At 38.9% G+C, this 23,310-nt stretch overlaps 1 pseudogene; it reads right to left on the bottom strand.

Annotated features, from left to right (window-relative positions):
- Positions 1 to 7,034: 7,034 nt before the first annotated feature.
- On the bottom strand, positions 7,035 to 10,850 carry LOC123798318 (large ribosomal subunit protein uL16-like; annotated as a pseudogene).
- Between the last annotated feature and the right edge of the window lie 12,460 nt (positions 10,851 to 23,310).

Below are 23,310 nucleotides of genomic sequence, written 5' to 3'. Positions count from 1 at the left end.
TCCCTGGTTTATGTGAAGAAGTTGTATTCTTGTTTGAGCAGATATTCTTAGACAAGATGAGGAGTTGAAAACAAGAAACCTGGAAAGAGGGTTCTTCAAGTCAAATTGGAAAAAGGACCCAAAAGAAACTGGACAAAACCTAATGAGCTTCAAGCAGGAACAGGCTGTTAATGTTCTCCTTGTGCTATTTCATATGAGACAACCCAGACTTTGAGTGATACACCAATTTCAGACCATTATGTTCTGAAATGATTAATTTATTGAGGCCAGAGTATAAAGCCACAACCATATCCTGCAAGTACAGTTGGGCATTTCCTTGAAGGCAGTGGATTTCCCATGTCAATCACTTGAGAAAAAGTAGTTCCAGGGACAGGAGAGGAAACTCTTGGACTTTAGTGAGGGCAAAAATTTCTTACCCATTCCTTGCCTCATGGCTATTTGTAATAAACCAACAAGAAAAAGACAAATTCTGTTGCTTTCCTGGTAATGGATATCAAGCCATTACCAGCTACACGGAAACAGGCTGGGGAACAACCCTATCTATACTAAAGCTAAGCATGTAAGTCCTGCTAAGGCTTCCTAGTAGAAGAAGTCTGGATCTGTGAATTCTGAAAGTCATCCCACCCAGTGGCGTTTGTACATTTGTGTGTGTGTGTGTGCTAAACTTCCTTTTGATTATATCCAAACATAGTAAAATCTAGTTAAAGGTTAGAGTCCAATGGATGACTGGTGGGGTAAGAACCTCCTGAAAATCTGCTATTCTACAAACACATGAAAACACTGGCAAGAATTGTCAAAATCAACCTATTCAGAACTCTGGAAATTAACCAAAGACTTGCAACAATCCAAGGAGTTTTACTCAAGAAAAATGGCTGAATCTCAGAATGAACTGAGTTTTGTGACATTTTAACTTGCTCTAATCCTGTCTGCCTCTCCCCAGCTCTATGATATCCTTGAAAAACAATAGCCTAGGCTATTGGTTGTTGGCATTTACAACAGCTGTAAGTACCAACAGCCTAGCAGCCACTGGAGGGAAGAATATACTTGAAACTCCTCAATAGCCCCATCCCCAGAAAGCTGTCATGATTTGACTTGTCTGGAAGCTTACTGAAAAGCTTCATTCTCAAGGCTGGTCTTGTTTGGCCTGTGAGAGCAGCTGTATCCCTAGGGTATTTGATGAAAACAATCAGCAGCAATTATACGACATTACAGCTGCTGAGGCAGCATTTCCAGGTGGGGTAACAAAAGGCTCACGGCAGCACTTGAAAGGAAAAACTGGGAAATGAGATATCCACAGAGAGCTTTGAAAAACTATATATTTCTGAGATTCTACAAGGTCAAACCCACATTCAGGAGCTATGTGCCTGCCCAGGAAAGACTTGAGAAGATCCTAATCTTTCACATCTGACATATTTTGAGGCTATTCACAAGCAGGAAGTGATGGCTAAGACAGAGTTGCAAGCTGCCTACTGAAGTATTGAAGTCATGCCCCAACACACATACAGAGTTCCTCAGCAAAGGCTGAGAGACTTTCTAAGAAATCTCTGCCCAATCCTTAGCTGACCACTAAGAAAATCAACTAGAGACTTCAGTGGCTTCACAAGACAAAGAATACAGACCACAGAATTAGCCCAAGAGGGGCATCTGGGTGGCACAGCGGTTGGGCGTCTGCCTTCGGCTCAGGGCGTGATCCCGGCGTTGTGGGATCGAGCCCCACATCAGGCTCCTCCGCTATGAGCCTGCTTCTTCCTCTCCCACTCCCCCTGCTTGTGTTCCCTCTCTCGCTGGCTGTCTCTATCTCTGTCGAATAAATAAATAAAATCTTAAACAAACAAACAAACAAAAAAGAATTAGCCTAAGAAAGTCACTAAACAAACAGCAATAACAAAAGGAAAGGGCAACAATCTGATCTTTAGTCACATTATAGTAAGTGTCCCATTTTCAACAAAAAATTATAAAACAGTCATACACACACACACACACACACACACACACACTTGAGGAAATTATAGACCACACACAGGGAAAAAAGTCAATAAAAACTGTCCCTGATAAAATCCAGCCATTGAACTTACTAGACAAACACTTTATTATAAACATTTTTTAAAAAACTAAAAGAAACCATGTCTAAGATACTAAAGGACAGTATGAGAACAATATCTTACCTAATATAAAGAAAAAGAAAAAATCAAGTAAAAATTCTGGAGTTGAAAAGTACAATAGCTAAAATGAAAAATTCAATAGAGAGACTCTACAGCACATTTGAAGTGACAAAAAAAGAATCAGAAAATTTTAAGACAGGTTAAATAAGATTATTCAGCCTGAAAAAAAAAAAGATTATTCAGCTTGATGAACAGAAAAGAAAAGGGATTAAGATGAGTAGAGCTTCTGAGCTCTATGGGACACTATCAAATGTATCAGTGTATGCATAATGGGAGTCCCAGAAAGAGAAAAAGAAAAAGAGGCAGAAAGAATACTTGGAGAAATAATAGTCCAAAAATGCCCAAATTTGATGAAAACTATCAATATGCACATCCAAGAAGCTCAACAAACCCAAGTAGAATTAAATTCAAAGAGTCTACTACACACATTATACTCAAACTCTCAAAAAGACAAAAAGAATCCTGAAAGCAGCAAAAGGAAAGTGATTTATTATATACAAGGATTCTCAACAAGATTAAGAGCTGACTTCTAATAAAAAACCATTGAGGCCAGAAAGAAAGAGATGACATCTTCAAAGTATTGAAAGGAAAAAGCCTGTCCACCAAGAATTTGTACCTTCACAACTATTCTTCAAAAATGAATGAGAAATTTTAAGACATCCTCAGATAAACCAAAAATGAGAAAATAATTGCCAATCAACTCATGGCCAACAACAACCCATCTTAAATTACTTATACATCATGGCCTAATGGTTGTCTTTATGTTCCCATCATTGCTCTTTTTTATCTTAGACTTGAAACACTTGTATCTGTCCTTTTATTCCAAACTAAAAATTATGTTATAGCCCTGAACTTGTTTAGAATATATTTATACATCAATGGGAATTGATACACACTTATTAAACTTTAATGTAACCAAGCATCAGATTTAAAAGAACACTTTCTCCTATTTTGAATTGAAATGGGAATGTAATTCTGCCTGAGTCTAGAAGCGTGCCCATAACATAATTAATTCTTTCCCTAAATGTACTTATGTATCTAAGAGGTAAAAATCAAGAGAGGTGGAAAGGGGGACTAACTATAACCATTTTCTAAAACTCACAACAAATTTTGGTTAACTCCTAACAGTTGGTTAGGCTAATGCACTTCAAAAAAAAGTATTCATTATTTGAGAACTCTTGAGTACTGACTCTGCTTATCTTTAGCAAAGATGCTTAAAAAAAAAAAAAAAATCAAGTACCATATTCTACCTGCCCATCTGCATGTGCCCAGCCTCAGTCCCATCATCTTTGACAATTGTTTTCAGACCAACCTCATCTTTTACTCCTTGAACTCCATGCCAGAGAGTTCTTTGGATATGTTGTGCTCTTTTTAACTCAGTGGCTCCATTAACATAGTCAGATTCCTCATTTTTTAAGACCAAAATATCCCCTCCTATATAAATTATTTTCTGGCATCCTGGGCAATTGTTCACTTCCTCCTCTGCAGTTCCACTTCTGCTTTTATTTTCTGTAAGAACTTATCACATTATGCAATACTTATCTGCCATATGGATGCTACCATTAGACTCTGATCTCCAGAAATGGCACCTCTTATGGATCTCTGTGTCCCTGACCGTCAACACGGTAATCAAAAGGGACTCAGTGAGGGTTGGCTCCATGAATTATTTGAAATAGGTAACTAAATTTTGCTAATGAATTATAGGTATAAAAGCCTATAATGGAATAATTACCATAACAGTTTCTAACACCAGCTACCTGTTAATAATGTGCTCTTTGATAATCCATCAATGTAAAAATCCTCTGCTTATTCATGATTACTATTCATACAGAAAGGTTGTGAGTAGTCAGTGCTCATTTCTAGGGTACTTTACCTATGTTTTACCTATTTGAATGAACATATGAAGCAGTGCCCTTGAGAAACAATCAATGCTAACCTCAGCAACTTGATCACTCATGTAAATCTATGCCTGATCAATTCCCTCACAAGTATTGCAAATAGGCCTAGGTATGTCTGACTCTGAGGATGCATGCAGGTCTCCCAGGGAATGTAGTACACATGCTCAAGTAACTCTGAGCACCTGAATTAACCGTCTCATGATTCTAAACACCTATACCCTATTATTACATAGCACAACCCTTGGTATATGGTAGATGATCAATGTGTGCTATGTTGATTAAATACAGTGGTCTTGATTTAAATAGTATAATAATCTCCGCATCTTTCTCTACACTTTCACTGTTTCTATCCCTAGTCAAAGGCAGTTTCTCTCTTTCAGCACATCTTTCAGCAAGGAAATAAATCCTTTTTCAGAATGATTTTCTATAGTTATTCCTCTTGAGATTAGTTCAGCTTCCATTGCCAGCATTTGATGCCTCAAATAGAAATCCTTTTAGCTCCCCATTTCAGAATTTGCACTGAAATAGTAACAAGTTTAATCTGATCACACAGAAATAGTATCTTTTCATTGGGCTCACAGCCATTGTGAGCTTTCTTAAATTCACTCTCAAGACTTTGCTAAATGACTTTTCTGCAAGACAATCAAAACTGCTTGTCTCCTAATTTTTCTCCAACTTTTTTCTTTTCTAAAACTGTTAGTATTTATTTTTCCACAGTCAACTTTCATTTATATTTCTCTCCCTGAGATGGACTCCTTGGTCTAAGGATATGTCACAGGAATGTTGTCTTCTATTGGCCCACTTTTAAATACTATGGAGTCACTTTTTTGTCTGTGTCCAAGTAGAATTCAGTGTAATCAAGAAATTGGAGAGAAGTGCTTCTTTACATTCCTGTTAAAGATGGTCATGAGGAAGTAATTATACCTGTTATATGAGAAAAAATTCTAAACATATTTCTCTATGCAAAATCTTATATAAATTCAGGTTGATAGAACATCGGTGTTTAATGTATTAGTTTGGACTGCTATAACAAAATACTACAAATTGGGTGGCTTCAACAACAGACATTTCTCAGAGTGCTGGAGGCTGGGAAATCCAAGGTCAAGGGACCAGCAGATTTGTTTACAGATGAGAGCTCTCTTTCTGGGTACAGATGGCTGCCTTCTCACTGTGTTCTCACATGACACAGAGAGAGGGAGAGCAAGCCCTCTGCTGTCTCTTATAAGAGCGTTAATCTCATCGTGAAGGCCCTGCCCTTATGACCTTTCTAAATCTAATTATCTTCCAAAGGTCCCATCTCCAAATACTATTACACTGGAGGTTAGAGCTTCAATATATGAACCTTGAATGGACACAACTCCATCCATAGATTAACATAACCTTATAAAAAAGAATAAATTACAGTTCAAACGCAGCCAACTCATTCTTCCTTTATAGTGAATATCTTTATAATTCTCATTAAAATTTTGATCCAAATTTCTGTAATGGTAAAATTTTTTAAATGACTGCTAATATGACAAATGACATTTGAGGAATTCATTTTATTGCAAGGAATTACTTTTATGAATTTTATTATTCATTGGGCTTTTGAGATATCACTATTGAAAAAATTGTAAGAGTGGTTGAAATTAAAAGAGTGACAAAACAAAATAAAATGGAGACACAGAACAACTGGAATTCCTGTATATTGCCAGTGATATACTGAAATTGTACTCATTTATAAGAGTGAACTGGGAAATACTAAAAATAAAAGTCTATCAACAGTAAAATGGGTAAAAAAGATTGTGGTGTAGTCATACAATGGAATACTGCATAGCAAGAAAGAGAATGAATTGATATCCAGTAAATGAATCTCACAGACATAATCAATGAGCAAAAGCAGCTAGACAAAGGAGTATGTATCAATTTCACTTATATGAATTTCAAAAACCAATAAAACAATCATTGCTGATCAACATCAGAATAGTAGTCATCTTTGAGTGGAAGGAGGCATGAAAGAGTCTTCTGGGGCTAGAAGCGTTCTGTATCTTGATCTGGGTGTTGGATACAGCAATACGTTGTATACTAAAATTCCTCAGGTATATACTTAAGATACATGTACTTTATGGCACACATATCATACCTCAATAAATATTAAAAATAATTTTAAAAGAGGATTTAAAAATATGATTAACAACCTGACCCACACTGTAGCCCAACAGATGCCTAGACAATGGTGAACCCTATGTTCCTCAAAAGTAACTCACTGCTTTGTCCACTGACTTCTCCAAAAGATGCCCTTATGAAATTCCATACACACAGAAGCCAAATCATGACCTCGAGGCTCTATGGGAGCCTTCATCTAAGTATGGCAAAAATGCACTTTTCTTACAAAATTAACTTTCCACTTTGCCACTCAGCCTCAAAAATAATAAAGTCACTGTATCGCCATCTATACATTAAGTCTGCGTCCATATTTAATTTAGATCATCCAAAATAGGGTGCTTGAAAGGTAAAAGGAATACTGTTAATAATTACTCAGGGACAACATTCTTAAACCAAGATTGTCTCAGACGAACTGGATGCATGGTTGTATTTTGTACAGGTGCTACACAGATTTCAGGACGGTGGTTTAACGTGTACAAAAGTGAGGTTGCCATGAGGAAGAAACAGGGATCTTCAAAGTTTCTCTTCCAATCAACATACATATATACACATATATGCAGATGTGTTCATCTCCTGCTTTTTAAACTACATATATACATTTATATACTCCTCTACACAAAAAAAAAATTGTAATAAATTTTTTAGGTTATGTTAAAAGCAATCACAAAACCCAGGATTAAAGTAATAGGCATGGGTATAGTATGGCTATGCTTGCCATTACGGTAAAGAGTTCAAGTCACTGATTGGTCTTTGATTATATCCATATTCTTTTGATAGGTAATAAGATTTATCAGTGGGCATGAATAAGGAAGGGGCAGTGCCAAGGTTCTCATGAGTGCAGTGCCTACTGTTTGTCTAGGAGGCCATTATTAGGGATGTATTTGATCTCACAGTCATCTGCGATGAGCAGCTTTTCAACCACCATGTCTTCAAATTCATTTACATTAAACTCAATAAAGCACCACTTCTCAGTGATGTGATTTTCTTCAGGCAAGAGAACTTGAACTTGGCCCTATACAGGGCCTCAACCACATGTTTCTTGTTCTGCAGTTTGGTATGGATGGACATAATGACTTTGTCAATATAGACCCTGGCCACTCTGAAGGCACCACTCATAAATGTCTGTAGCCCATTGGTTCCAGCACAAGACAACATCTTCTTGATACAGATGATGTGGAGGGGTGGAGCCATACTTGGATGTGAAAGCCATATTTGCCACCACTTTTCACCATGTACTTGTTGGCACAGACAGAGGAAGACTACACGGCTGCAAAAGAGGTTTGTTCATATTCATCTGATACCATGTGGCCATGGTGTGGTAACGCATCTGCTTTTGCCTTCTTCCATCCCAGGTCAAAGATGTGGATCTTGGCATCAGGGACATCTCTGCAGAAGGGAGACTTTATATATGGCTTGTTCTTACAATATGAGTAACACCAGCAGCGCAGTGACCCACAGCAACACCATAATCTTCTGTGGGGTCCCAATGGGAAAGAAGAGGTTGGATCCACATTTTTTGGTAATGTCTTTGTTTGGGAAGGAATTCTTTTACACAAAACCACCAGTTATTTGGGCTATAATTTTATTTTTTAAAAAAACCCAAGTTTTAAATATTAAGGCAGGAGTTGTTCTTTGGGCATAAATATGAAGAAGCTTCAGTTTACATACTACAGATATGTTATAGCACAACCAGACACTCAGATAACATCGAAAAGGGAGATGTTGATTTTTCTCTTCCTCTTCTACCCCTTTTCCTTGAAGATAGTGGCATGGCCAGGGGCCAAAGATGTGACAGGATCAAGGAGGTAGCAACATGGTTGCTACATATAAGTAGTTGAGCACATAGATACATATATTGATCATAATACTAGTCAGGTTCTCAATGAAATACAAGGCAATGTTAGCTGCTAGGGTGGGAAGAGCTCTTATTTTGGAGAATAGGAAAGCAAGCATCCTGGGAGGTACAAATTTAGCATGGTGTTCAGTGACCTTTTGAGATTTGTATTGGTTTCTTATTGCTGCTGTAACAAATTACCAATTACTTGGTGGCTTAAGACAACACAAATTTATTGTCTTAAATGGTAGAGGTCAGAACTCTGATATGGATTTCACTGGGCTAAAATCAAGGTGTCAGCAAGGCCACACTCCTTCGGGGGCTCTAGGAGAAAATCTACTTCCTCGCATTTTCCAGCTTCTAGAGGCTGCCTGCATTCTTTGATCATGATCCCTTCCCCCTGCCCTTCAAAGCTAGCAGTGTAGCCTCAAATCTCTCTCTTTCTCTCTCTGACCTCTGTTTCCATTGCAACAGCTCCTACTCTGCCTCTGCCTCGGTCATCACATCACCTTCTGTGAATCTGGTTTGAGACATGGGCATCTTTGGTGGCGAGGATTATTCTTTCTATCACATGCTGTGACTCTGCAATGAGAGTAGTTTAAAAAAAAAAAAAGTTGTACTTTTCTATGGCTGCTGGGCGGGGGCGGGAAGGCATTCAGGAAGCAGAGGATTTGGTTTTTCCAAGACTGTAACTCTGCCAGCCCTGGAGGGAGAAAGGGAAAGAAGGTAATTCTAGTAATGGATCTAAGAATCTTAAGTTGGATAGAAAAGAAAGAGAAGACCTGGTGGAGATAGAAGGGAGGCCTGTTAATGAGATAAGGCCAATGGGCTAAAGATCTCACAGGGCCGAGGAACTGCTGAACGGGTGCCTACAACACACTAGTGGATGTGAGGAGGCAAGATTTCAGCCGCGTTCATTCATGATGTGGATGAGAAGTCACATCTTGAATGTGGTGTGAAGGTGTGACCCCAGGAAAGGACAGCTGAGGTGGGACAAAAAGAACATTTACTGGATGCAAGAGCATCACTTCCAAGTATTCTAGGAAAGCTGTAAAAAGGAACCTCATTGAATGAAGAAGGTGAGGGTGATGTCTGTCAACAAGTGCAGCCCATGGGACCGGGGCGGGGGGGGGGTGGGATTTCCCTATTTCCCTAGCAGGCTTACTTTACCGATCCTGTAGATTTGGCTTATTAGCAAAGCTAAATGCAAATTGGGTATCATTAGAAAATTAAAATCATTCTATACTAAACCTTTTCATGGACTGCTAGACATCTGGGTTAGTGTAATGAGCTAAATTGTGTCCCCCAAAATATATGTGTTGAAACCCTTCCTCTACTACCTCTAAGTGTGACTATATTTGGAGATTGGGCCTTTAAAAAGGTGATTAAGTTAAAGTGAGGCAGACAGACTGGGCTCCAATTCCATCTAATTGGTGTCCTTATAAGAGGAGGAAATTTGGACACCCAAAAAGAGAAAGACCGGGGATGCACTTGCACAGAGAAAAGACCATGTGAGGACACGGTGAGAAGGCAAGCATCCATCTGCAAGTTGAGGAGAGAGGCCTCAGGAAACCAAACATGAAACCTTAATCGTGGACTTCATGGGTTCCACAACTGTGAGAAAATTCTTGTTGGTAAGCCATTTAGTCTGTGGTATTTTGCTATGGCAGCCCCAGCAAACTAATGTACCTAGTTTGTTTTAGAGATTATGATTTAGAAATTGTTCCTAATTTTAACACTACTTTAGAAAGTCCTTTCTATCTGGAAAGTTCTTTTTTAGGATCTCAAGATTCATTCCATTTTCCTTCATCTTGGATTCTCTGAATCTTAATGAAGGGGGCACTGAGAAGCATTCATGTGAGTGGAGGAAAGGTAGGTGGTGACCCATTCCCCATTGGCCACCAGACTTCGCTTCAGTCCGCATGGATGCAGGCTTGGTCCACGGAGACTATATTGTGAAATGCTCATCGGCAAGAACACACACCAAGTCTTTTCCACAGTCTGTGTCTGGAAAAGTTTGAGTGCAAGCTGGCAGTAATTTAAGAACAACCTAGGAGTCCAAGTTCTTTTTTGCCTTCCTCTACCACATGTCTTCCTTGTGGCAACTGATTTTCCATTGGCAGGCAGACAAAGGTTTTGTCATATTTGAGTTAAGGTGTTCCTGCTAAAACATCCAGGAAAACAGCAGAAGGAGAAGAGGAGGTTGTACAGGCCTAAGCAGCAAAAAGTGAAACACGTAAATTAAACGAACGAACTACAAAAGGTGGCTTGACAAGATGACCCACATTGTACTACAAACACATTAGAGAGGCAATTTTATCTATTTGAAAATGTTACAATGGGAACATAATGTTGTGACATCGTGTAGTTCAACTTTTGCTTCTTAGCTACCGTGACATTAATTTGTAGATACCTTTCTACTCTCTCCGATCTTGAAGTATTTATAGAAACTGCCAAGCTTTTGGCTTCCAAGCAACTTGTGGATTTCCCGTAGGGAAAAAAAAAAAGAGTGGAAATTGGTCAGTAAACACAAGTCGAGTGGGAGTTTCGGTGTTGTTTATTTCCCCTGTCACCAATCTGACTCATCACCGGTAGCAGAACTCTTTTGTAAGGATCTGCACCTGGTGCAGTCAGTTGAAACAGGCCCTCCGCATGGTTCACTGTAACAACCTTGAGCACAACGTCTGCAGCGCCCGTCAGATAGCACACTCCATCTTTACGGTGTCCCACGAGGCCTTCCCACTGCTCCACCAGCGAATGCGCCAGGTGCTGGGTAGATGCTCTCATCCAGAACGTGTCTGGATGCTCCATTCAATGCCCAAGAGGCTGTGTATAAATAGTAGTCCTGCCACAAATGCCTCCCACTGCCAAAAATACATGGCAAGAGAAGTGTGTGTAGGGGCACCTGGGTGGCGCAGTTGTTAAGCGTCTGCCTTCAGCTCAGGGCATGATCCCGGCGCTATGGGATCGAGTCCCACATCAGGCTCCTCCACTATGAGCCTGCTTCTTCCTCTCCCACTCCCCCTGCTTGTGTTCCCTCTCTCGCTGGCTGTCACGATCTCTGTCAAATAAATAAATAAAATCTAAAAAAAAAAGAAAAAAGAAAAGTGTGTGTGTTTGAATGCGTACAGCACAAAGGGGTGCGTGCATTTTTTAAAAAGACTTATTTATTTATGAGAGAGAGGGTGAGCAAGCAGGGGGAGGGGCAGAGGGCGAGAGAGAATCCTGAAGCAGACTCTGTGCTGAGCGCGGAGCCTGACCCAGGGCTCGATCCCAGGACCCTGAGATCATGACCTGAGCCGAAGTCAAGAGTCAGACTCTAAACTGACTGTGCCACCCAGCATCCTGTGTACATGTATTTTTAAACAAATAACAGAGATAAAGGCATAATTATCACTCTTTCCTCCTTCACATTAGAGTCTCTTGCACTATGAGAAAACCAATCTCAATATGTTACATAAAATCATAGAACCCAGCCCTTCTTTTTAAAACAAATGAGGCCCAAAGACTGTTCGATGTCTCATGGAAGGTCACAATGATTTCTTAGTATTTGATCAAACATACCTGCTAGAAGTTTACAGGCCCTGGTCCCACAAGTTCTGATTCAGTGAGCCTGTGTACATCTACATTTCCTGTGTAAAAATCCACATTTTGTGTGTAAAAATCTACATTTTAACAAGCACCCCTGGTAATTCTATGCAGGTGAGACACACTGGGATAATTAAGGCCACATCTCAGTCAGTGGTCTCTCCTGTGGCAGCAAGCTACCTGTGGCTTCAACAGCCCAAAGATCCCTGGTTACATATAGCTTCACAATAACATTCTTGTTTAAATCATAAATCTCTGGAACTCGTGTTGGACCCTATCTGCTATAGCATGGCTCACAGCCAACTAAAAAGTTTGTAATTATTTATTCAGAAAGCAGTAAAGAGATATTAATAATAAATATTTTATTTATAAAAATAGGAAACCATAGAGATAAAATAGTAAAATAGGTAGCACTTGGAACACTGGACTAACTACATTAAAGCAAATGCCTTTTAAACAAAGTCGGAGTTGAAAAATGTTTCCCCTTCTTCCTCCAAAGTCCCAGATTTAACCATTGTCAGCTGATCAGCATAGGAAGGGACAACATGTCAGGGAGAGGCTACTGGTGTGGGACAATGGAACGACACACCCCAGGAGTCGGGCAATGTGGCTATTGATTTCAGCTGCCTTACTAGGTAAATCAGTTTGATTTATTCTTTTGTTGATCATCCAGACCAGGATTTGGCAAACATTTTCTGTAAAAGGTCAGATAGTAAATATTTTAGGCTTTGTAGGCCACGATCTCTGTCACAGCTATTCCACACTGCTGTGGTGGTGAGAAAGTAGCCACAGACGATAGGTAAATAAATGAGAGAGCTATGTTTCAATAAAACTATTTGCAAAAACAGGAGCAGTGAAATTGAGCCCCTAGACTGCAGTTTGTTAACCTGAGGTCTAGACTTAATAGCAGGATAGATAACATGTTAACTTACAGCACATTTAAAGGCATATCATAACATAATGTAGCCATTGCACTGTAAAGAACACACACGCACGTTCTTCCAGTATTCCACAACTATCACCCAAGTCAGCAGAAAGTCTCTCATCTCTTTGATGAACCAATGAAGTTCCAATATACATCAAAGCTGTTTCACTTTCATCTTGTCAACATAAATAAAAATATCAACAGACACTTATGCCGGAACCACGCTTCTTAAAAATAGATCTCTCTATTCTGAATCAATGTGTCTCTAGTATTTTTGTCAGATATAAAAATAATGTTTAAAACTGGCTGACATATAATCACTTAGATTTTTCTTCTTCATTTTCTTTCTTTTTCTTATTTTTATACATTAGAACTCAGAACACCTCTAGTACTTATTTTTCTAACTTACTGTACCAATTAGGATGCTTTGAGCAAGAAATAACAAAATGTCTTTCAACCTGTCTTCAAATGTAGAAGGCTCTTGGCTTGCATGACTAGAAGTCTAGAAGATGAGATTTCAGAGTTGACGTTATCTGTGGCTCTGGCTCCCTGTTGTTCTCCCTCTGGTGTGTGTGACTTCCTACTGAGGATGGATATGAAATGACTACAGTACTTCTGGGCCACCCAACAATGAGAAGAAGACGGAAAACTCCCAGATTAGGGAGGATGCATTTTTCCCATAATCTATAGCAAACCTCTCCTTGATGCTTATTGGCACAGATTGAGTCACATGACAATTTCTAAACCAATCCCTGGTGAAGGGAGGTAGGCTTAACCACAGACCCACCCTCGAGCATGGGTGGGATCAGCTGCCCCTGAGACGTGTGGACTGAGTCAGGCAGGGCTGGACACCTGAACGAAGTGGAGAGGGAGAAGATGAATAACAAAAAGCTCTCTGAAGATAACCACTACCGTTTATTTTCCATTTAGCTTTTTTGTCAGTCTTACTTTCTCTGCAGCCTGCATCTCAACTGAGAAGTCATTTGAAACCTTTGGTGAAGAGTTGCTCGAAAAATTTATAACTTGAATAATTAAAAATAGTTTCAGATATTTAACTGTTAGGTGTTAATCACAGCAAACAAAAAACTTGAAACAAACTAAATGTTTAACAATGTTGAAGAAATTAGGGCATTGAAACATTCTAAATACACTTGACAAGTCATAAAATATTGAACAGAGTAAAAAGCATGTTGTAAAATAGTATTTTAGTGGCAAACAATAATACAAAGACTACCAGACCTTTAAAAGAAAAAAAAAAGCCAAGTTGTGTCTGTAATCTTACGGCGTGAGAGATCTTAAGGTAGTAAAGAAATCACTAAGCAGTGTGCTGAGGGGGGAAAGTGAGGTGTTTTAAGTGTTTAAAAAAAAAAAATAGATGTTCACAGTAGATAAACTAATTAAGCATTGAAAATTAGTCCTCTTAAAAAAAAGAAAAAAAAAGAAAATTTGTCCTCTGGATATGATGGAACAACTTCACTGTCTGTAAACAGTTGGCAACAAGTGCCATAGTTCACTGATCAGTGTCTTCAATTAGTTCCAGTAAGGGTCAAAATTTATAGTCTTTAATCGACTTTAAACAGAACCAGTTGTGATGAAATACAGCATTCAATTTTGATACCTCCTAGATGAGTGTAAATTTTCTTTTTATATCACTATCAACCTGCATCCATCGGCATGCAGCCAGGTGCACAAAAACCACACTAGCACGTAAAATAGTGGAGATTTAAATCCGAGAACTGGATATGCAGGAGATGAAAGAGTTGAGAAATCACAGGAAGATGAGATGAACAGATTAGCAGGAGCAGGGAGCCACTACCCAGACCCTAGGCTAGGGCAAAGGGGAAGGTGGTGACAGTACAGCCCAAAGGCCAAGGCCAGTTGATAGAAAGTAGGACATTAACAGCCCTGTTATACAGAAACTGGAAGACCTGTTGCTGAAGGCAGAGAGAAGGGAATAAAACACCCTGTCTTCTCCCTTCTTCCTGCCTCCAAACTCATGAAGGCTTCTCATTTGATAAACCTTAATGAAAGCCAGATGATGTGGTAACAGGGTAAAACAGGAAGTGCCATCTGCAGTGCTCATCCCATCCTTTATATAAAGAAAGAAAAAGGAATGTGTCTGGTTGCAGATAGTCAAGGCCTGGTACAGAGAACTTGTCAATAAATGTGTGTACAAATAGACCTTTACAAAGATGCTTCTAGAAGGCCATATACATGGAAGAATGCTAGTCATTCTTTTTCTGGACTATAATAGTTTCTTTTTTTTTTCTACTTAATTGTATTTTCTGTTTTTCTTTCAAAGAATATGTATTACTAAAGTTATTTCTTTTAAAGATTACGAGTTACTTTTAAGAATTATGTATTAAAAATGGAAGTAATTATTGCAAACATTTAGCCAACAAATCACTGTTGCTTTCATAAAATCTTCAATATTGTTATTCATGCCCATGTTGTCTGGAGGGCATGTACGTGTAATCCATCATAAGAAATAAAGTCAGAGTCTTCAGAGTGGAATATTTGTAAGGACAAACAAGTATTTTTCATATTATTAGCTGCCTCCCATAATAAAACATATTATATTATCATATTAACAACTGACGTCTTATTCTTAGCAAGGCTCCCACCTCCTCCAGGGGTAAGGAGTGGAAGTAGTGTTTAAAGGGAAGAAAATCTCATTCTGCTATAATTGTAATAGTTCAAATATTTTCCCGATCTGTGAGAGTATAGTTGCAGGATTATCGCAAGGTTGGCAGTAAACAAGTGACAGAAAGGTGCTGGTAGACAAAGGTTCCCGTAATATACTTAAAGAAGACACCTCGCTGCACAGGAAAACAGAGATGGGGAGTTACACAGCAGCATGTCCAAACTTCCAAATGCCCATGAATACCTCCATGATACTGGAGGCAGGAGGGAAGACAGGATGGCATCCAGAAGGTTCTTTGAGGGAGCTCTCACCACCCTCACAGAGTTTTCATAATTGCATAGTCCTGCCTACCACCTGCAGATGCTGGCCACCTGTTTGCCTGTCCAGAAGATATAAATAACTGCTAAAAACCCAATACATTCCCAAATGTCTCTTGAGAAGCTAAGGAACTAGATGAACTTAGAGTAAGTTTTCCTGGCATACCACCCCCTGGTACAATGTACTTCAATCTTTGCTGCCATTAAAATTACCTGAGGAGTGTCTTTAATACCTATACCAGGGCCTCATGCCTAGAAATTGTGAATGAATGAGTCTCATGTGGAGCTGGAGCATCCACCCATCCATCCACCCATCGTTACAGCCAGGGTTGAAGATCACAATCCAGAGAGAACCAGGCCTGATCTACCAGGAGTTATTTCTGAAAGTGCTTCTTAATATATATGTGGAAGGCTTCTGGGGAAGATGGCAGAGTCGGAGGACCCTAAGCTCACAACACCCACATCAGTGTAAAGAACCCAGAAAACAACCCACAGACTGGCAGAACAGACTCTCCACAGCTAAATCTAGAAAAGGGGCCACACTGAAGAGGGTAGGGCAGAAATGTAGTTGGGAGCTAAATGGACCTGCGGGACTGTCTGTAGGAAAGAGGGATGCCACGAGCAAGGAGAGGGGGAAAAAGACACCCCAGGCATCCCAGACATGGAAAGTCTGCAGGGGGAAGACAAATCCCTGTAACATTTGGCTTTGAAAACCAGAGGAGGTGAATTCCACAAGTTCTTATAATCAGTGGAGTTTAATACCTGGAACTTTAAAAATCAGCAGGCTCAGCTCTGGGAGAGCAGGGAGGGTGAGAGGAAACTGAGTCTCTGCCCTTAAAGAGACAGCAGAACAAACAACCCCATGGAGATACAGCATAGGAGCAACACTTTGAAAAATGCCTGGGGTATACAGGAGGGAAATTTGTTCACTAATCTCAGAGTATGTGCTAGAGAGGCAAGGATCTTTGGGAGCCTTCTCCAAGAAGAAAGGAGCTGGCAGGTGCCATTTCTCTCCACCACCCATCAGCCTAGACACATAGACAATGTGGGAACCAGCCAAACAACACCGTCCACTTAACTTGTTAACACCATTCACCCTGCCCTGTCTGCCATGCCTTCGTCCCTGTGTCTCCCGTAGACCTGCCCCTTCAATAGGCCAATGGCTGGAGCTGATCCAAAGTGCTGCTGTAATTCTGGCAGGGTGCAAGTAGCCGTGAAAAGGCCCAGCACCACTCCAAAGTAACCCCGGCCCTGAGGAGACGGGAAGATAACCACACACATACCAGTCTAAGGCCCCACAAGTGGGCTGGGGACAGACAGCTAGTCAGACTTCAGACTGCACCCACAAACAAAAGCTTCTCCCAGGCACAACACAGGAAAAGCACCCTGCAGTATAGTGTTACTATATCTCAGGCAAATGCCTGGGCTATCTCAACTCAAACCCCAGACTAGCCCACTGACAACACAGGGACCGAATGCTGCCCACAACAGGCAAAGAAAGCCATTGCAGACAACAGGACTAAAGGCAAAAGCAGCTCAGCCACGGCAGTAGGGTGCATGCGACACACACCAGAGACATCCCTGAAGCACCAGATTCCAGTGAACAGGGTACACTATGCCGCAGAAGACATAGCTGAGCTTCCTAACACCTAGAAACAGAGAGTTCCACAAAATGAGGAGACAGAGGACTATGTCCCAAATAAAAGAACAGGACAAAATTCACAGCAAGAGATCTAAATAAATGGAGATAAGTAATACGCCTGATAGAGAATTTAAAGTAAAGGTCATAAAGATACTCACTGGACTTGAGAAAAGAGTCGAAGACCTCAGTGAGACCCTTAACAGAGAGAGAGAAAACATAAAAGAACCAATCAGAGATGAAGAACTCAATAACTGAAATAAAAAATACACTAGATGGGCTGGAGGAGGCAGGAAGATGGCAGAGTAGGAGGACCCTAAACTCACCTCATCCCACAGATACAGCTAGATAACACTCACCTAGGCCTAAATAACCCAGAAACGACTGGCAGAACAAACTCCACAACTAAAGGTAGAGAAGAGGCCACACTGAAGAAAGTAAGAAGGGTGAAGATGTGGTTTGGGAGCAAAGACCAGCCATTCAGAGTGGGGAGGGAGCCAATGGTGCAGACAGGAGACTGCATTGGGAAGATGAATCCCCATAACATCTGGCTTTGAAAACAAAAGGGACCAAATCTCAGTGAGACCATCACAAAGAGATAAAAAAAAGAACCAATCAGAGATGAAGAACAAAATAAATGAAATTAAAAATACACTTGATGGAATAAATGGCAGGCTAGAGGAAGCAGAGGAATGAATTAATGAATAATGAAAGTAATCAAGCTGAGCAAATGAGAAATAAAGGAATTATGCAAAATGAGAATAGACTTACAGAACTCAGAGACTCCATCAAGCACAATAACTTTGGCATTATAGGGATCCCAGAAGAAGAGAGAGAAAAAGTTACCAAAAATTTATTTGAGGAAATAATACCTGAAAACTTCCTTAATCTGGGGAAGGAAACATAAATCCAGATCCAGGCGGCACAGAGCTCCCCCAACAAAATCAACCCAAGGAGGACCATGCCAAGACACACAATAATTACAATGGCAAAAAGTAGTGATAAAACAAATTTGTTTTAAAGAAGCAGGAGAAGACAGTTACATACAAGGAAAACCTGTAAGGCTATCAGTGGATTTTTAAGCAGAAATTTTGCAGAAGAAAGTGGCAAGATATATTCAAGGTGCTAAATGGGAAAAATCTGCAGCCAATAATATTCTATCCAACAAGGATATCATTCAGAATAGAAGAGATATAGAGTTTCTTAGACAAAAACTAAAGGATTTCGTGAGCACTAAACCAGCCCTACAAGAAATATTAAAAGAGACTCTTTAAGTGGAAAGGAAAGACCATAAGTAAGAGTATAAAGTGTTATCTATAAACAAATGGTAACCACAAATCAAAAACCAGTAATAGATATGCAAAGAATAAAGAGAAAGGAATATATCACTAAAGAAAGCCAACAAACCATGAAAGAGAGCAAGAGAAAAAAAGGATCAGAGAAAAACTACAAAACTACAAAACAACCATAAAATAAGTAACAAAACGGCAATAAACACATATCTATCAATAATTATTAAATGGAATAAATGCTCCAATCAAAAGACATGGAATGATGAAATGGATAAAACAGCAAAACCCACCTACATGCTGCCTGCAAGACACTCATTTGAGACCTCTTTAGACACATGCAGATTGAAAGTGAAGGGATGGAAAAGCATTTATCATGGAAATAGAAGTGGAAGAAAGCTGAGGTAGCAATACTTACACTGGACAAAATAGACTTTAAAACAAAGGCTGTAGGGGCATCTGGGTGGCTCAGTCAGTTAAGTGTCTAACTCTTGATTTCAGCTCAGGTCTTGATCTCAGGGTTGTGAGTTCAAGCCTCATGTTGGGCTCCACAGCCCAACAACAACAACAACAACAACAAACTGTAACAAGGGACAAAGAATTACACTATAATCATAAAGGGAACAATCCAACAATAAGATATAACAATTGTGAATATTTATATACCCAACGTGGGAGCACCCAAATACATAAAGCAGTTAATGACAAACATAAAGAAATTAATTAATACAATAATATTAATTAATACATTAATTAATACAATTAATACAATAATAGTAGGGGACTTTAACACCCCACTTACATCAATGGACAGATCATCCAAACAGGAAATCATCAGGGAAACAGGGGCTTTGAATGACACACTGGACCAGATGGGTTAAACAGTTATATTCAGAATATTCCACCCAAAAACAGCAGAATACACATTCTTTTAAGTGCACATGGAATATTCTCCAGAATAGATCACATATTAGACCATGAGAAAAGTCTCAACAAATTCAAAAAGACTGAATGACAGTAGTATGAAGTAATATCATGCATCTATTCTGAAAACACATGATGAAACTAGAAATTACCCACAAGAAAAATCTGGAATGAGCACAAATACATGGAGTTAAATAATATGTTACTAAATAATCAATGGGTCAAGCAAGAAATCAAAGAGGAAATAAAAAAAATACATGGAAAAAATGAAAATGAAAACACTAAGTTCCATAGTCCTTGGGATGCAGCAAAAATAGTTCTCAGAGGGAAGTTTATAGCAATACAGGCCTACCTAAGAAGCAAGAAAAATCTCAAATAAAGAATTTAACCTTACACCTCAAGAAGCTAGAAAAAGAACAAACCAAACCTGAAACCAGTGAAGGAAGGAAATAATAAAGATTAGAGCAGAAACAAACAAAATAGAAACAAAAACAAAACAAAACAAAACAAAAAACAATAGAACAGATCAATGAAACCTGGAGCTGGTTTTTTAAAAAGACCAACAAAACTGATAAACATTTAGCCAGACTCATCCAAAAAGAGAGAGAGAAGACTCACATAAACAAAATCAGAAATGAAAGAGGAGAAATAACAGCTGGTACCACAGAAATACAAAGAATTATAAAAGAATATTATCAAAAATTGTATGCCAACAAACTGGACCACCTAGAAGAAATAGATAAATTCCTAGAAACATATAACCTCTCAAAACTGAATTAGAAAGAAATGGGAAATTTGACCAGACTTCTTATCAGCAATGAGATTGAAGCAGTAATCAAGAAACTCCCAACTAACAAAAGTCCAGGACTAGATGGCTTCACGGGTGAATTCTACCAAACATTAAAAAGATTTAATACTTACTCTTTTCAAACTATTTCAAAAAATGAGGAAGGAAAGCTTCCAAATTCATTCTATGAGGCCAGAATTACCCTGATATCAAAACCAGGTAAAGACTAAAGTACAAAAAGAAAAGTACAGAACAATATCTCCCATGAACATAGGTAAAAAATCCTCAGCCAACTATTAGCAAACTGAATCCAACAATACCTTAGAAATAATCATTCTCTATAATCAAGTGGGATTTATTCTTGGGATGCAAGGGTGGTTCAATACTTGCAAATCAGTCAACATGATAGATCACATCAATAAGAGAAAGGATAAAAACTATATGATCATTTCAGTGAATACAGAAAAAGCATTTGACAAAATACAACATTCACTCAAGATAAAAACAACAACAACAACAACAACAACAACAACAAAACCCTCAACAAAGGTTTAGAGAAAACATACCTCAACATAGTTAGGGCCATATATGAAAAACCCATAGCTAACATCATACTCAGTAATGAAAAACAGAGCTTTTCCCCTAAGATCAGAACAAGACAAGGATGTCCATTTTCACCACTTTTATTCAACTAGTACTGTACGTCCTAGCCATTGCAATCAGACAAGAAAAAGAAATAAAAGGCATCCAAATTGGCAAGGAAGGTAATTTGCATCCAAATTGCAAAACTTTCACTGTTTGCAAATGATACTACACCCGGAAAACCCTAAAGACTCCATCAAAAAACTACTAGAACTGATAGAATTCAGTATTGTCACAGGATACAAAGTCAATACACAGAAATCTGTTGCATTTCCATAAATTAATAATGAAGTACCAGAAAGAGAAATTGGGGTACCTGGGTGGCTCAGTCAGTTAAATGTCCAACTCTTGGTTTTGGCTCAGGTCATGATATCAGGGTCATGCTCAGGGGGGAGTCTGCTTGTATCCCTCTCTCTCTCCCTGCCCTTCCCCCACTCTCTCAAATAAATAATATTTTCTTTTTAAAAGAAGAGAAATAAGAAAACAATCCTATTTATAATTGCACCAAAAAGAATTAAATACCTAATAATAAACTTAACCAAGGACCTGTACTTGATTAAACTTAAAGACCTGTACTCTGAAAACTGCAAAACACTGATGAAGGAATAATTGAAAATGACACAAACAAATAGATATTCCATGCTCATGGATTGGAAGAACAAATATTGATAAAATGTTCATAGTGCCCAAAGCAATCTACAGTTTTAATGCAATCTCTGTCAAAATACCACCAGCATTTTTCGCAGAACTAAAACACACAATCCTAAAATTTGTATGGAATCACAAAAGACCCAGAATAGCCAAACCAATCTTGAAAAAGGATAAAACTGGAGATATCACAATCCTAGACTTCAAGGTATATTATAAAGCTATAGTTATCAAAAGAGCATGGCTGTGACACAAAAAAGACAGATCAATAGAACAGATTAGACAGCTCAGAAATAAACCCACAATTAGAATGCAAGTTGGTACAGCCACTTTGGAAAACAGTGTGGAGGTCCCTCAAAAAGTTAAAAATAGATCTACCCTATGACCCAGGAATTGCACTACTGGGTATTTATCCCAAAGATATGGACGTAGTGAAGAGAAGGGCCATATGCACCCCAGTGTTCATAGCAGCATTGTCCACAATAGCTAAATTGTGGAAGGAACTGAGATGCCCTTCAACAGATGACTGGATGAAGAAGATGTGGTCCATGCATACAATGGAATATTACTCAGCCATCAGAAAGAACTATTACCCAACGTTTGCAGCAACATGGACGGGACTGGAGGAGATTACGCTAAGTGAAATAAGTCAAGCAGAGGAAGACAATTATCATATGGTTTCACTCATTTATGGAACATAAGGAATAGCAGGGAGATCGGTAGTAGAAGGAGGGGAAGAATGAAGAGGGGGTAAACAGAAGGGGGAATGAACCATGAGAGACTATGGACTCTGGGAAACAAACTGAGGGCTTCAGAGGCAAGGAGGGTGGGGGATTGGGATGGGCCAGTGATGGGTATTAAGGAGGGTATGTATTGCATGGAGCACTGGGTGTTATACGCAAACAATGAATCATGGAACACTACATGAAAAAATAATGATGTACTGTATGGTAACTAACATAACGTAATAAAAAATTAAAAAAAGAGAAATAAACCCACAATTAAATACCTAATTAATCTTCAACAAAGGAAGCAAGAATATACAATAAGAAAGACTCTTCAACAAATGGTATTGGGAAAATTGGACAACTACATGCAAAAGAATGAAACTGTACCACTTTCTTATGCCATACAGAAAAATAAGTTCAAAATTGATTAAAGACTTAAATTTGAGACCTGAAACCATAAAAATCCTAGAAGAGAACACAGGCAATAATTTCTCTGACATTTGCCTTAACAACATTTTTCTAGATATGTCTCCTGAGGAAGAGAAACAAAAGCAAAAATAAACTAGTAGGACTACATCAAAATAAAAAGCTTCTGCACAGCAAAGGAAACAATCAACAAAACTAAAAGGTAACCTACTAAATGGGAGAAGATATTTACAAATGACATACCTGATAAAAGGTTAGTATCCAAAATATGTAAAGAACTTAGACAACTCAACACCAAAAACCCCCAAATATAATCCAATTTAAAAATGGGCAGAAGACATGAACAGACATTCCTTCAAAGAAGACACACATATGGCCAACAGACACATGACAAGATGTTCAACATCACTCACCATCAGGGAAATGCAAATGGAAACTACAGTGAGATACTACCTCACATTTGTCAGAATAGCTAAAATCAAAAACACAGGAATCAACAAGTGTTGGCAAGGATGTGGAGAAAAAGGAACCATCATGCACTGTTGGTAGGAATGCAAAGTATAGCCACTGTGGAAAACGGTATGAAGATTTCTCAAAAAATTAAAAATAGATTACCACATGATCCATTAATTCCGCTACTGGATATTTACCCAAAGAAAATGAGAAGACTAATTTGAAAAGATATATGCACCCCTGTATTTACAATATAGGCAC

The sequence above is a fragment of the Ursus americanus genome, chromosome 1, assembly GCF_024610735.1.
Source record: "Ursus americanus isolate L20-20 chromosome 1, mUrsAme1.1.p, whole genome shotgun sequence".
In the NCBI taxonomy this organism is placed as follows: Eukaryota; Metazoa; Chordata; class Mammalia; order Carnivora; family Ursidae; genus Ursus; species Ursus americanus.
The sequence above is the reverse complement of the archived record's forward strand: the minus strand, read 5'-3'. Positions and strand labels throughout refer to the sequence as shown.